Genomic DNA, 17,065 nt, shown 5'->3' on the forward strand with positions numbered 1-17,065 from the left:
ATCTCGATTCCAATGGTGCAAAATAAAAAAAGAAAATTGAGGCCACACCAGAAGAAGAAACCTCCATATAACTTCTGGGTAATGAAAGGCACATCATGACCCAAAAACCACCCATGATGGTACTCTGAGAAAAAAAGTACAAGCTAGAAAAACCAGCCATTATGGTGTTTTGACTAGAAAGCACAAAGCCATTGTTTCAATCTATTGTTGATGAACTACAACAGCTACTCCAAACCATTGGTTCCAATTTATTGTTCATTAACTACAGCCACTGGTTACTACAGTACTGAAAACCAGTAGTTTCAATTACTACTACAGATTACTACAACTAATCCACAGCCAATGGTTACCACAGTACTCAAACCAACAGTTTCATTTCCTACTACATTGGTTTCATAGCACTCCGAACCAATGAATCATGGAGGCAAAAATCTCAGAAATCAAACCAGCAGTTTCATTTACTACTAACCAATTTATTGTTATAGCACTCCGAACCGAGGCAAAAATCTCAGTACTCAAACCAGCAGTTTCATTTACTACTACATTGGTTTCAATTTATTGTTACAGCACTCCGAACCAATGAATCATGCAAAAATCTCAAGCATTCACGTCGTAAAAACAAAACACATTAATCTCCTTTCTTGCTAAGGTGACTGTTTTTACAGCAATCACGACAGAATCAAATTTATCATTTATACAGACTCAGATCATGCCCATTCATCATTGATTGTTATCTCCTTGAAAGTTTAACATATAACCCCTTGGATGGTTCTTCCTCATCTTCTTCTCCCTTTGTTTCCTGCAACAGAAGTATAATATTTATGTTTGTATGTGCCAAGCAAGAACCAAGACTTGTGCAATTGCTATAGTTACAATTTATTAATTAATTTGTACCTGGCCTTCTTCAAACAATTGTCTGTGTGTCCTTAATTGGAAGAACAAATATGCAGCATAAGCTATCAGCATGATGATGTTGCTGACTCTAGACAATTGTAATGTTGATACAGCGGCTTCACTATATGCCATAGACTGTTGAAGGGCCAAGGGTTGCATGAGACACAGTGAAGCCATCATGAGGAGACTGGGGTCGATTCCAGAAATAACCTACATCATATAGCAATACAACACCCATGGTTAGGCCCCAATGAATGAATATCATGAGAAGGACGGACTTGTTTTGGTGGCATCATGAGCAGGTCGGACTTGTTTTGGTGGTCTAGGTTGTTAAAGAAAAACTAAAATATATATCACATGCCTTGTAAAACCATTGTTCTTTTTTCATGTTGGCAATTCCTCCACAAAAGAGAGATGTGCCAAGCACAAAAAGTAAGTTGGAAAGCACAGAGCCTAGTAGAGAATACTTGACCACATTGGTCTTGCCATGGTAAAGTGCAAACACTTTAATGAGCATCTCTATTGCATTTCCACATGTGGCGTTGAGCAGCCCGCCAACTATAGGAGAATTAATTAACAATATATTTGCATCAGTTACTTCAAAATGTCAAACACTTTCTCATATATATCAATTAGCTCATATCTTTTATCCACAAATATGAGTACATAGTCCATATACATATAAGAATCTCACTTGTTGGTCCAATGTAGAATGCAATTTGTCTACAACAATTTACAACAAAACATCAAATTGTAGAACCAACAAACATAATATTTTATGAAGTCACTGCACTGCAGTGACCATTCTAAGTGTATAAACAATTGCAGTACAAGGTATATATTACACGTAACCTATGTACATATACCATGCAATTTTTCACTTACTCGGTGACAAAGCCTATACGTTCAGCAAGAGGTGCAAGGCCAAGCAAATTTATGATGAACACCCAAACCTGTAAACAAAAGAATGCGGAAAATGATGCCAAAAAAACTTACAGAAAATTTCAGAAATGATAAACTTTCAAGTAGCATGAACCCTCCGTCCTTTCTGTTGATAAACTTACAGAAATGATGCTACTTTCAATAAAGAGCTTGAAAGGCAACTTGTTATTGTTAGATTGCTTACAATTGATGGGTTGGAGCTTCCATTTCTAGTTGCTCTTTTTCTTCCACTCAAAGCGGATGAGTTCATTTCCATCACGTATTCCTCCAACATGGCCATCTGCAGCTTTCGCATCCATATTCAAATTAATGTTGTTCACAGGCCTCAGACATTGATACCCATTTCCAACATCTGCACTTACGGTCCACAGAACAGACTGCTCTGCCTTGTCATGATTATAATCTGCCAAGTATATTTGTTCAACAACATTCAACAAAAACTATGGATTAGGGGACCACCATTGTAAACAGCTCTGTTGCAGCCCATAATGCCCAAGACCCTGGCATTCCAAAACCCTGAGTTAAGGTGGTTTATAGCATTGCAGTGAAACCCTAAATTAAAAATTGGCACTCACAAATTCAAAAGCCATTTTAGAACTGTCATGGCTTCAGTTATCAAGAATCCCAAATTGTACACAGCACCACATAACAGGCGTGCATCCATACATACTACTTGCTAGACACCACCCATAATAGAACTCCTTCCCAACATTTCTTTTTAATCCTTGACAGTTTCCCAAATCAGATAAAATAATATAGTAATAGTTTTGTCAGCATATTAGTATGGATCATATAACTTACATATTGGGCTGATCTTCCACTTCTGACTCTCCTTCTTGTTCCACTTACACAGAACAATCTCTGCTCCCTCACGCAGGGCTACATGATGCTTATCATCTCCAGCGCTAGCATCTAGATTAAGATGGGTGTTGTGGACAGGTCAGATACACTGGTAACCCTTACCCACATCGGCACTTTGGGTGAAAAGCACAGCCTCATTCAAATCATCTGGGTGGTAAGGACCCAAGGTGACCTGCAGATCAAAAGCATATGCATAAAAACCCTATTGATCACCCAATCCCTTCATAAGGTAACATATTCTGCTAGATCCTTAAATCCCTTCATAAGCCCCTCATAGTAGACCTATCGAAAGCACTGATCTCTATATCACTAAGCCCTGCAGAAGCCCCCTCGTAGAGAGCACTATTCTCTATATCATAAATCCATGCCTAGGCCCTTCTCAACAATCCCATTGAAATCACTATTATCTATGTCAGAATAGACTTGCATAAACTCGTGATAGTAACCCTTATGACAAAACTGACCTTATCCTTCTCTGCACGTCCATGCCTCAATGCCTAGCCTGTAGCTTTGTTTACAAGGGCAAATGCAGGAAATCCTTCATCGTCCTTGGCCTTCACACTCCATGAAGTATCCATGATCCATTGCTGTGGATCAAAAGCATATAATCGACCAATCATTTCACATACACACAACAAATACTAATCTTTGTCACAAACCTTGTTTGTGTTTGGGTTGTTTACAAAAACAGAGAGCAAAATTTAATCTCTACCATCAACCAGATTTGGGTCTAGTTCACACACACATACATATAAAAATCTAATCTCTCTCACCAAACTGATTTGGGTCTTGTTCAAAGAGAGAAAAAATGATGTCACCAACCTGGCTTGGGTCTGATTCATTTGCCGGAGCCATGACAACACTGCCATTTCTACTAGCCAAGAAGAAATCAGGATTGGCTTCACAGTATATCTTCACAATCTCTCCTTGAATAGGTTGTGGATATTGACTCCCATGAGGAGCCTGATATGGCTGTTGGTGCTCAGGGTGGTGGTGTCCAAATGGGTTATGCATTCTCTTAGACCTGCACACACAACATTCATAGCCACCTCAAATCTCGGACAATTGAGACTTATAGGAATCCGAATTCAGCATTTTCTTGCTCACATTAGTGTAAATCTCCTTGACCACAATTTGGAATGCAGACAATACATTTGTATTATCCAGAGCCAAGGCCTCAATGAAGAACAACCCCTCTGATTCGGCAAGCTTCTTCCCATCTTCCACAGGAACTTCCCTTATATGAGCTAAATCAAACTTATTCCCCACAAGCATTTTCATGACATTTCCATCAGCATGCACTGCAACATCAAAATTTACATGAGTTTGAAAATAGCTTGCAACATCACATAGATGACACCCAAAAGCCAAAGCCAATTTCAAAGATGCTCTATAAGACATTACAACAGTAATTGCTTGCAATGCAAAAGTCAAAGCTAGAGCCAATTTCAAAGATGCTCTACAAGGCATTACACAGGAACTTCTTGCAATGTTAGTATCAGAACTAAGGAAGATGCTATCACATCAAACCCAAAGATGATCCACAAGGCATGACACCTAGACATCAATGATCCACAAGGCACAACACAAAACTGCCCATAATATTGGTAGGAGAGTGGTGGAGTGTTATTACTTCAACCCAAAGATAGCTTCAGAGTCTACCCTATCCCCCAATTGTAATAGAAAAGTTGTTCCAAATGTTGTTGATGAAGTTCAACCTTTAACAAGTGTAGTGTGAAGGAACCGTTCATGTAGAGTGGCTAAATAAATTTCTTGTGATGTTATATGACAAATGGCATTTCTGTCACACATAAGGCATATACATGAATCATGTTTTGCTTAGACAATGCTCTGTTAGTCTAGGGTTATGTGGTTTTTGGTGTATGGACAGTCGGTAAGGATAAATATTTTTAGAGTTTGCATATGGCATTCAAAAACCAGAGAAGCCTAATTCAGTATCATTTATTTTAAAACTCATAGATGTATTTGGGTCCTATAATGAGCATTTCATCTATATAAAGTGGTGATTGCTAAATGTGTTTTTTGCAGAATAGTTGCCAGTATTGAAAGTGTTCCAGTGTAAATGAACACAAATTATCTGCTTTTTTTAATTATATATGATTGAAAAACATGTTGAGTATTAGGAAATAGATAATTGTCTACTGGTTTAACATGAATTTATTGTTATTTATTTTTCAGGTTTTTGAAGTGTAAAAAATGGTGCAAAAGTGGCGTTTATGCATTGAAGTGTCCTGCTTTCCAAATCCAGGTTGAGCAGTTATTAAATTTGTCCTTTACAATATGGCAACAAATCATTTATTTCATGGAAAGAGAGAAGTGCCTGGAATGACGAAAAACAATGAGGCATATTACATTGCCCTTGTTGAAGGGTTAAAAGAGGCAAAACAACATGATGTCAATGATATTGAAGTCTTCACCAACTCGGAGTTGATATGTAATCAGATGAAAGGCATCTATCAGGTTCGGAAGGACAATTTAAAACCTCTTCATAAGGAAGCAATAAATTGGAGTTGTCAATTTCAACATTTTACCATCAATCGCTCTGCAGATACTGAAAAGATGTCCACTGATATAATGTCCAGAGAATTTTTAAGCACATATGTAGATGTCAAATATGACATAGGATCACCATCCACTGCAACAGAAATCATTGATCACCATCAATATAAATCCCCATTGTGCGAATGGGTTGTTGTTATCATTTTTCTGGGGTTTATCATAGCATGGTTCTTTCACTAAAGAAGAACCTATTAATGTTTTATTTTTCCCCAACATGCAATGATTACGGTTTTTTGTATGGGAGACAAATTTATGGACAAATGTAATATATTCCATGTACATGGACAAATGTATTTTGAGAAAAGTAACTGGTTCATGGTTTTGTGATTATCATCAATACATTATGATGTTGTCTGATCCTTCCAAACACCTTCTCAGATCTTTGTTTCTGAAGAGATATTGATATGCTATGTGATTTGTTCGTTGGTTGTTGATCAGTGATGAAAGGTTTCTTTACTATGCTTATAAGCAATTTATTCTTAATAACACTTATTTCTCAATCACCCAGTCACTCTTCCCGTCTCCACCTTGGATTTCATCCCAATAGTTTTCCTAGATCACAACTCTATTTTGGCTTGACTTCTTTGTATTTTAGATCTTGTGCTTGTGGATTTATCATGATAGTAAGGACCTAGTCTTTTTAAATCAAAGCAGATCCTGCTCATGCTCAGTGTGTCATAAGTAAGGAAATGTCAATATTTCTCCAAGAAATCACATCCATCATGACGGTCTACTATGCTAGATCTCCCATGTGACCACTCCACTTCCTCCAAATCTTGCATTAGTTTTTCCTCTACAAAGGGATTCTTAGATAAAAACTAGAAAATATGCAGTTGATGTTCTGGCTGTTCTTGTGAGAGAGCTAAGAGGATTACTTGCAGTTAGCGAAACCTCTGCAATCCCTCTAATAGTCAACCATTTAAGATTGGGTTCATCTTCAGCTAAATGCAAGGACAATTTATTTCTGTTTTGCTATCATTGTGTTGCAATGGAAGTGAGAAAATTGTAAATAGTTTGTTGAGATTGCCATCATTAATGCCTTCTATGTATAATCTTCTCACATCTGGTAATCCTAAAGCAAAAAAGAAAGCTCGTTCTCTTCTTAGAATCCTTCACAGTTGGGACTCTTCAAGAACTGCTCAAACAATTCTCTTGCCCGAGACTGGCAATTCAGTCACTTCAGCAAACTAGTGAAGCAGCTGCCAGTTTTCCACCAATTCATGCAAGGGCCTAGCTTTTACTTGTACAGATATTCTTTGGTAGACAAGAATCAAAATAAATTTAAATATCTCTGTTATTTGACAAGATTTTGTTTTGTACAGTATTTAATCAATCATAAGGGAGATGGACGACATAGAAATTCAGGGTGTCCAACTCACCTTTGTAATTTACCCATCTAGGAGATGCCTAATCGCTCCCACATGGTCATTGTAGCTTGATGTACCTTTGGGTCCCATTGACCTGATTTGATCGTTTGTGTAATTGATATAAAATTTCTATCTTATCAAACATATATATTTGAGTTGGACTAGCTTAATTGATATGTGCCCATTTTTGCTAAACAATACACATTTTATGTCTGGAATCTGGATTAGTTATTCTCACACACAACCATCATACCATTGATCATTTGTGTAATTGATATAAAATTTATATCTTATCAAACATATATATTTGAGTTGGACTAGCTTAATTGATATGTGCCCACTTTTGCTAAATAGTACACATTTTATGTATGGAATCTAGATTAGGTATTCTCACACACAGCCATCATACCATTATCAGCAAGGTCATGACTTTTGTTGTTTAGGTTTTACTCCTTATCAGTAAATCTATGTTTAGGTTTTACCCTCCACTTTTTTTAGCGAATAGATTGAGGAATGTGATTGCACAATCTTGCTAGAATATTTCCTTGAACAAGTATGTTAACCCAACTAAAAGGTTAAAACTCATAAGAGTTAAAATATTTCATGCATAGTATGGAAATTTATTAATATAAATGCTTTTGCATTTATGTAATTTTGGCCTAATTAAATTATCTCAAACAATATGTTGGAATGGGAAATTTCCCACCAATGTTTCTAAATCTTTTTTGTTCAGTGAATGGTTGTGAAGGAGGATTTTGTTTCTAAATCTTTTTTGGCTGAAGAATGTGAACATATGTAATATGTAATGTTATGCTAACCTTAAAAAAATAAATGTAACAATTGGAATAGTTGAGGTGAGTGTTATTGCTTTCATGGTTCACTCTCGTATGTAAAGTTTCTTAACCAACAATTTTCTTTTTTTCAAGAACATTCTCAAATGTGGTTTAGAAGAAATATTTAGATTTTGGAGACTTATACGATGAAAATTTTAAGAGATGTTTATATGACTACTGAATATGAGTGTTTTCAATGGTTGTTAATGTGCTTGGTTCTTGGCCATCTACTACATACCTTCTTGTTTCAGGTTTGTGGTTGTGTGTGCACTTGCCTTTTCTTTATAAATATATTTGTTTGTAAAAAGTCTTTTCATTGGTTTTCCATAATCAACTTGTTTCTTTTAGAGTATTCACGATTTTTGTCAAAATCCGGCAGAAATTTTGGAATAGCTGGGTTATCACTGTCAAACTTTAGGATTTTGGGTATCTAGGTGGTTTTTGATGGTTATGAATCCATTTCCACCATAAAAAAAACCATTCAAACACCTATATGATCAGTTTTTCTGAAAAAAAAATAATCGCCAAATTCTTACCCAAAAAAAATTCTGATGCCGTTTCTTTTTGGTTGAGAGATTTCCTGTGTTACCCTTACATAATGCTAATACCATGAAAGGAAAAAAGTGACCGCATCCAGGGTGCAATCTTTAAGATAAGATAATGTCAAATTTTCATAAATTTAAAAGAATAAAACCTCTCAAAGCTGTTTGATGTAAGGTAATGAATCTATCATAATGCCAAACCCATAGCTTCAAAAATAATAAATCCACCTATATGCTTCATAAATGCATGGTTAAAATCTATATGCTTTATAAATGCATGGTGAAAATCGATAACTGAAAATTAATAATTCCCTCTATATGCTTCATAAATGCATGGCCATCCCATGGGACTTTGTTATTTCTGATTATTATGGCCATTCCCTTTTGAGGATACTTCAGGCTTGAAAATATATATGCTACGTAGATCAGTTTCGGATTCAGTCTCACAATAGAAACAACAGCTAAGAAGTATGGAAGAACAATTACAGCTTTTTGTTTCTATTAAAAAGCAGTTAACACAAGACTGTAAACAAGAATTTGACTTTTGGTTTTGGCTCCATTTCCTTGTTAATATAAGTAGTCCTCATTTACAATGTCATTTTATAACATATTGCCGAAGGTAACAGGATGACTAACAGAGAGAGTGGGGAAATTGAAGACAACATACAGTTCTTGCATCAAAGATATGCATAATCTAGCCCATGCACTTGATGAAACGTCCCTGTCAAGTTTTGAGAAGCTCAACTTAACAGTATCTAAACAGTCTTCAGCTCTAGATGATGTAAGATTCTACTTTGTCACAATTCACAAAGTAGTGAAGTGAAGAGTGGATTTATATATATTTTACTTTTGTGCAAGTTTTGACCATTGTTGTTTCAGAGGCTGATGCAATGCTCTAACCAACTCAGACTCTGTAATCAATATTACCAGCTATGTGTATTCTAATAGAGAAATCCTTTGCCACAAAATGTTGTTGCTTTGATTTCCTTCATTCACTTTGAACAAGGCATTCCTTAAAGGAAAGATTCCTTTGACAACATGAACAGATGCAATCCAATGAATGTTGGCCATGTTTTTTTAGGGTGACCATTTGCTAAGCAGGACTAGACTTGAATGAAAGGGCTTTCTACAATGTATGTTTACATCACAACTCTACTAGTAGTCTGTCCTCAAAGATTCTCGGTGCTGCCATAATATATGTGAAATTTATAGCAGGCAATCATTACACTCACATTCCACTACCCGTGGCAAAAGAGATGTGTTAGAACAAAGAAAAGGCAATGAAATCTTCAATACCAACACAAACACCAAGAGCACTAGTGAAAGTGATCCAGTCCGGCCTCATCCCTGCCCTCAACATTCGGAAAAAATAACCAAGTGCCTTCTCCCCATCCCCAGTGTTTGCATATCCTGCAATGATTGAATTCCAAGAAACCAAGACCTTCTCAAGCATTTCATCAAACATTTGGCAAAGCAAACTCAATTGCACCTTGTTTAACATATCCTGTAATAGCATTCCGCTCATACATTTCATTAAAACATTTAGCATACATGTTGATGAGATTGTTTTCTACAAATACATTTGGCTCTAACCCACTGTTTATCATATGGGTATGGATCCACTTACCCTCTGCCAAGGATTTTGTGTCAACACATCCCTGCAAGAGACTGGCATAGGTGACATACCCTACCTGAAGGTCCCCACAATACAAAAGCTTCATGGCCTCCTTTCTCGGCCTCACCCAAGCACCCAGAATGGCCAAGAAGGTCAATCATGCAGGCATAGTGGTCTGTTTTTGGGGATGATACAATGGTCTCGAGTCATAGATTCAAAGTATAAACATTCAATGTTCTAGACTATATTTGGTCATATTTATTAACAAATTTTGCCTAAATCCAATTAGAAATTGTTGGAATTGCAGCTTTCAGCTGATGAATCCGCACAGTTCCAGTGTTTTAGGGGTTTTTCATGGAGCCAAATCTATTTATGCATTCAAAAAGAAAACCTATGCAGATTTGTACCTCTTGTTCTTACTACTTAGTGAGAAAAAGCCTAATCCTTGTTTTGTTCATTCATGTTTATAATTGAGAGATACCAAACTATCATAGCACCATGCACTGACTGATTTCCAGTCACAATCATTCCTTGAACCCTGTGCTACATTCCATGCCCTAGTTCAATGAAAGCACCTGCTATGTGTGTGTATCCTCAGGAATCCTAGAAAGTATTTTAATTCTATTTCCCAGGAATCCTAGAAACTATTTTAATTCTATTCCTCAGGAATCCTATCCTGTCATTCAAGGGCTGGAAGCTTCATAGTTCTAATCATTGTAAGAAGAATTTTAATTGTGGTTCATTCCCCATTTAAGTCTACCATTCCTAGAAAATGTTGTTATGTGTCTTCTTTCTTGATTCAGATTTGCTATAATTTACATGATCTTCTGGTAGGCACACCCTTTATGCATGTTGGGGGTCTTTCTACATCCGGATTCACCTCAAGAAGTTTCTTTTTTAATGGCCAGCCAGATATGTTTACTCTGGGTTCTTCATCTAGGCTATATCCTTCCGTGTCATCTTGAGAAATCAACATGCATTGGTTGCCTTATAGACTCCATAATACATAAGCCCAATAGTGTTTTAGACATTAATCTTTCCCTTAACCTATCTGAAAAATAAATAAAATCAACTCTTCCTTTTGCTATTACAAATCTGAAATACATTGGAGTAAATATCAGCATTCAGATTTGTTGTCCTAAGCCTCATCCTCTATTCATTTTGATTACCATTTGATTGGATTAGGCTACCGTAGGGTTATGCACCTTGTCTCGGAGGAGAGACCACCTAAAGTGAGAAGAAGGCTGTTGTTCCACCAGGGTTGCATTTGTGTTTTACTGCTTTGCCACAACATGTGCAGGTTTGGGAGGTAACAATTTGAGCAAAGGTCGCAGCTCATGAGAGCCTTGTTATCAGAAAAATCATTTCAAGCATCCCTCCATTTTTGTTAGTTCCAGTGGCACCCTCCTTTTGGTTTTATGAAAGTATCTTGTCAACTATTTTCTTGATATGTAGATTTACAATTGCACTATCAGCAGTTTCCTTTAGAATTTGTGCCAGTTTTGATAAGAGAAGAAATAATAAAGAACAGAGTATACTTGCTGTCACACAATACTTCGGATTAAAACAACAAAGATGAATTTTGAAAGATAAACATAAGCAGAAAATATTAATCTTATAAACTGATAAGAAGAGAAACTGGGTTTCCTGTTTTGTAAACCTGTGTGGTTTCTGATAGATTTAGTGGATGTTTAACAGCCTCGAGGTCACTCTGTAGCCTTTCGCTTATTGAACCACACAATGGCCTGTAGCTCCATTGCTTTGCAGTTAGCGATTATGCAACTTGAGCCCATCTATTATTGAGAGGGATGCATGCAAAATTAACAATGAGTGATGTGTGAACTGGAGAAATGAAAATTTTACTAGCATGTCATAACATAGAAAAGGCTTTATAAGACACAGAACATCGAATTCATCCCTTGGTTTCACAATCTTTCGTGTGGGTTTTGAGTTCCATTCCCCTTCAACGTTCCCAATCTGTAGCAAGTCTAGTATGCAAACTAGCAGAAGCTGACAAAACTGATGATTGTTGGTACTTTGCCCAAGACCATGCTTTGGTCTTTTAGTTCAGAATTACATCCTTGTGTAGAAAAGGTTTCAAGTTCCATTATTTCTTTATATTTCACTGTAAGATGTTTCAGAATTCCATATCCCTTGAAATTTCCATGCTGTGGCAAGTAGTTTCATTGCCGTTGTAAATTCCATGCTGTAGCAAGTCCATCATTCAATTAGCGCTATTTGAATGATCACAAAATTAGTGATAATGGGTATTTTTCAAGGGAACTTTACCACATACCTCAGTTTTCTCAATCGGTGTGTTAACACCTAGGTTGTTCCCTATGACTCCCAAGGGAATACGGCCGGGGTAACCACTAACCAATCTTTGGATTACAGTGCCTAGCCACACTGTAATCAGAGAGGGCTCTCTCTTTATGATTTATCTTTGTTTGTAATGATTTTAGGCTAGCTATAAGTTCAGGTCTGTTTTGAGTTTTTCGCTTGGATGATAATTTCAATCAAGGTGCCTGTGTATTTTTCAAAGAGTTCTAGTCCATTGGGCTATGGAGTCAGTGGTCCTTTAAATGTTTGATGTGCTGTTGTGATACTGTAGTGATGCTGCAGAGCTAGATTAGTGCATGAGAAATAATGTTTGTAAATAGTGATGGAATGGAGTGTATCCAGTTAGTGCAAGGCAATTAAGAATCTTGCAGTTTGACTGTTGGAGTAAGACAGTGAGAATATTGACCCAGAAGCATTTAAGAATTTCTAGGTGATATTCATACATATAGAATTAACAGACACATGAGAAATTAAGAATTCATGTACATATTTAACCCTGAAGACAAACATTTACAGCAGAAAAAATTGAGCACAAGGTGTAATAAAACAAATCTTGTACTATTCTTTCTTTTTTACTGCTAGCTTAGTGTGAGGTAAGTATGATTTGATAAACATAAGAAAACAAGAACAGAGTTTTGAAGAAAACTTGTTATTTCGTCAGACAGCACAGGAATTCTGCATCAACACAGGAGGATCCTCCAGACATCAAATAATTTCCGAAAATCACTGAGCTCATCCAGCCCTTTGTATTAGATAATTGAAAGTGTACAATACAAGTGTTCTCATAGAGAAAATTACCAACCCCTTATGAGTTACTCAGGGGAGTTTATATACAAAATTTACATCAAAAATATCAACGAAATGAGTTAATATCTCATTTATGATATGCTAATCTCTGAAATGCAGTAGCTGAAGGAGTGAATGCAGCCGAAATTCCTTTATGCTTCAGCTGTCAAATAGTCAGAAGATATTTGGTCTTTATGGCTGTTAGAGTCGGTTGGAGATGCGCTGTTCAAAACTTGGCTAGCTGTCATAGTCTTATGTGATGAGTCATTACTCAGCTGCTTTTTAAATGCTAACCCTTTTTTGCTGTTTGTCTTGTAGTGACCTGGAGCTGGCAGTGACCAAACAGCTGGACTTACCGTGGCAAAATCTGAAGCATAAACTGCCACCAATCCTCCTTAGGCATTTGATGCCTGCGTATTTTTATCAATGTTTCCTCTGCCTCTGTATGTTTGTAAAGATTGGGAGGGGTCTCAAACAGGTGATTCACCTCATTCTCAATGTAGAACATGCCTTCAAGTTTTTCATATAAACTCTGTCCTGTAGGAGGCCCTGCTGGTTCAGATGTACTGCCAGATGCAATAATCTGATTTTCAATAGTGGTTGCCATTCTATTGGCCATTTGATCTAGGGAGATCAGCTTTCCTGCACCACTTAGCAAGCTGGGCAGGCCTTTTGCTTGCAGCACTCCCATTTTGGCCTTGTATTCCTCCACATCTGCTTGCATTTCAAAAAATTTCCTCTCTACTGTTTGTATATAGTTTCTTAGAGTTAGTGCTTTCTTGGCAGAGAGGACAGCTTCTGTTCTGTTGGGAATAACTATGGCTGCTAATTCTTCCCTTTCCTGTCTATTTAGGAAGTCTATCATCCTATTGGCTTGTTCTGTTTTGTTACCTAGTACTAACTTGGCCTTCTGAATTTCCGCTTGTGCTTGGCCCATCAAATCCATCTGCTCATGTATTATTTTTATTGACCTCCACTGTTGTTTGATGGATTGGCCAATTTTAGCCCATAGGATTCTCTTTATGTCAGCCATAGCTGTCTCTAGATTCAGCTCCTTTTCTAAGGCCTTTATCTTGTCTCTTTGGGCCTTTATTTCTCTGCCCTGTTCTGCTACAGTCATTTTGGAGTTGGTATAGTTGGAGTCCAGTTCTTCCAATTTTTCCTTGGCCTTCTTTATTTCGTCTGCTTGGGGCTCCATTGCTTTGACGGCCTTGGTCAATTCTTCTACACATGGACTAGCATCTGGGGCTGCTGCTGTTCCTGCTGCTTCTGCTGTAGGGGGCACTGCTGCCCCTGAAGTTGCTGCTGTTGATGATGTAGTTGGAGGAGCTTGGGAAGTGGAATCTGCTTGTTTTTCCTGTAATATTCCTTCCAGCTCTTTCTCTAGTTCCCTAATCCTTTGGTCTTGCTGCATTATGAGGTCTAGCTGGTCCTCAGCCCGTTTTTGCTTTTGGAGTTCTGCTGTTTGAGGGTGCTCTGTGGGCTGCAGCTTAAACCTCTTCTTCATTGCGTTCAAGTCATCATCTTTTTTCTTCAGGAGGGCCTTTACACCCGTTGGATCACTAGGATCATGTCCTAGATCAATGATGATCTCCTCCAGGGACTTTATTCTGTTGTCTTTAGCTTGGGATGACAATCTCTCAAAATCCAACTGGGTGTTGGTGTTTTTTAGGGACTCCTTCAGCTCATGGGCCAAGGTGGCCTTCTCTATTAGGGTCGTATAGACCATCTCTCCAGTTTGCCTGTGGAGTTCAATCTGGTCCATGGGATGTATATCCCTGGCTAGGACCTCCACCCTTGTCTTTACGAAATCTGCAGGTGTCTTAGGCTCCGGCCCCATTGGCTTGAAATGGATCAGGAGCAGTATCTCCTCCTGAATGTCGTATACCGACAATAGTCTCTCTTGCTGGGCCGGTGTTGCATCTACGAATTGCTTGTAGACCTCGGCCCTTAGCAGCTCATTCTGAGCTTTTATCTGTTTGAAAGAAGCCTTGGTGCTTTTGGGCTTCTTAGTTAGCCGGGAAGAGGAGGACACCTCCAAGCCATGTTGTAAAGTTTTCTCCTGCAGAAAGGAGCTTGTACCTGTGCGTTGACTGCCCTCCTTGTCTTTTCTTTCACTCTCCAAGACATCATCAGTAATGTCTTCTACCTCTGGAGAGTCTGCTCTTTGCCTTTTGGCTTTTGGCTGGTGGGAGGATCCACTGAGAGGAGTGGACCCTTCTCTATCTCTTTTAGTTCCCCTGTCCTCATGTGCTGGGGTCTGTAAGATTGGGGCAGTTACTGGCTCTTTTTGTGGAGGTGGAATTTGCAGTGTTGGAGCTGCTGGTAGCTGAGTCTGTGGAGGGACATTTTGCCCTTGCTGCTGTTCTTGTTGTTGCCCTGTTTTCTGCTCTGCTTCAGGGGCAGGCTTTTCTTTTGTTACCTCCTCTTCTGTGCCCATTATACCCTTGCCTTTATCTAACACTGGTGTTGATGTAGAAGGTGCCTGTGGTGCAGTCTTTGTAGCCGAGGTCCCTTCTCCTATTGAATAAGGCGGTCTGAAAGGTACCTGCTGCACATAGTCTAGGTCAATAGTCTTTTCAAGCTCCCTCCTACTCTTTAGCATTCTCTCTTCCTCAGTTAGATTTTCAACTAGAGTATCCATCTGCCATTCTTGCAGGTTGGCATATTTTTCAATGTGAGGGTACTGGCAATATTTAATGCCTATCAGCCTATACTTGTTTCTTCTAGCAGTGATGAAACCTTGAGGGTCATAATGGACCCACCGAAAACTATAGGATAACTTGTATTTATCCTTGAGGATTAGGTCTGCCTCTTCCCACCCTTCTTTTTTGTTCATGATGAAGGGGCCCAACTCGTGTTTGAACTTGAGGCGGGCCTTCTTTTTGGCGCTGTGGAAATGGGTGAGGTCTGACTGAATCAACTGCCTGTAATATTCCAAGGCAAATAACCTCATAGGTACATATTTTGGGAGCCTGTATGGACAGAGCTCACAGCCATAGATCTTAATGACAGTATGGTTCTCATATAGGTACCAGTCACCTATTTTATATTTTCTAGAAAGCTGCAGGGCTTTCTTTATCTCATTTGATACCCTGGGAGGAGGGGACTTCATCAACAGGCAAGAGACTGGGTATACAAATTGGTCAACAAATTCACAGTAGGTGTAGGGTGAGTTTGTGACCTTATGAAAGACAGAGGTCCAGAAGATAACAGATCTTCTTTCCCCTTTCTGATCCAGCCTTCTGATGTAGCATGGGAAGGCTTCAGAGTGGTAGTACATGAATAGGTGGTAAATATAGACTGAGTACCTGAAGACCACCTGCCTGTCCACCTTGCTTAGCTGATCATGAATCTTATTGGCAATGAATTTAGCAAAGTTATATTTCCTGGCAGGGGGTTGGCGTGTGCTATATGCGGATAGCAATACCAGCATTGTTTTGTCCACATGCTCACTGTTTTTGTATCCCAACACATAGGTAATCATGTCCAATAAAATCCTGCCTATATCATTGAAATGGATACCCAGGTAGGGAGGTGGCTCGGTAGGCTGGCACTCAGGTCTCATAAAATCTCTGGTGACCTTTTGAATTTCCTCACTGGTCATCCTTTCACCAGTCTCTATCAAATAGCTCAATGAAAACGAGATTAGCAATTCTGTCTGATCAAAACGTAACATCTTGTTGATAGACTCAGCGTTAATGTAGAAAAGGATTCTTCCAGATGGGGTGCTAACAGTTCTGTGCTGCCCATTATAGTTTTCAGCACATAGGTGAATGATCTCAGGGAAGACATTTACAGCTGGGAGACAATAATATGGTAGGTTTGACTCCCATATCCCATGTGTGCCATGACCATCCTTATAGTCTTCTCTCAACTGACTGAAAGTTTGCAAGAAGTCCCTGTTGCCCTCAAAGTCTTCAATAAGACAGTCCTTGTCAACCAATGGCAAGGCCTCCAGCTCTCTATTTGTTGGATTCAATGGAGCTACACTGAGGGATGAGGATGCAGAAGCAGCCATTGTAAAGCTTGATTTGAAATAAGGTGATGGCAATTGTTAGACCAAGTCTGAAGTGTTTTTCTCAGTGAAAATGCAAGCTGGTCTGTGCAGTTTGCTGCAACCTCTCAGGGACGTGAACTGCCAAGGGTAAGTTGCAGAGGTAATGAGGTTTCTTTTGGTAAGAATGCAGCTGGCCTGTACTCGGCAAAAGGGAACAATGCCGAGCACCTTGAGGACAATTTTATGGTTTCAGCCCGTGGAATGACCGCTCTAATGTTGAATTATAGTTCAGGGGTGGTGCAGGT

At 38.5% G+C, this 17,065-nt stretch overlaps 1 pseudogene across 1 annotated transcript; it reads right to left on the reverse strand.

Moving 5' to 3' along the window:
• Positions 1 to 2,414: 2,414 nt before the first annotated feature.
• On the reverse strand, positions 2,415 to 3,719 carry LOC149225103 (ricin B-like lectin R40G3; annotated as a pseudogene). Its single transcript, XR_016249119.1, has 3 exons — positions 3,520 to 3,719; positions 3,162 to 3,284; positions 2,415 to 2,869 (listed from the first exon to the last, which is right to left on the reverse strand). The product of XR_016249119.1 is annotated as a ricin B-like lectin R40G3 (transcript).
• Positions 3,720 to 17,065: the final 13,346 nt, after the last annotated feature.

Source organism: Pinus tabuliformis, chromosome Q, assembly GCF_031772625.1.
Source record: "Pinus tabuliformis cultivar Carrire ecotype Pingquan chromosome Q, CPIR1, whole genome shotgun sequence".
Classification (NCBI taxonomy): Eukaryota; Viridiplantae; Streptophyta; class Pinopsida; order Pinales; family Pinaceae; genus Pinus; species Pinus tabuliformis.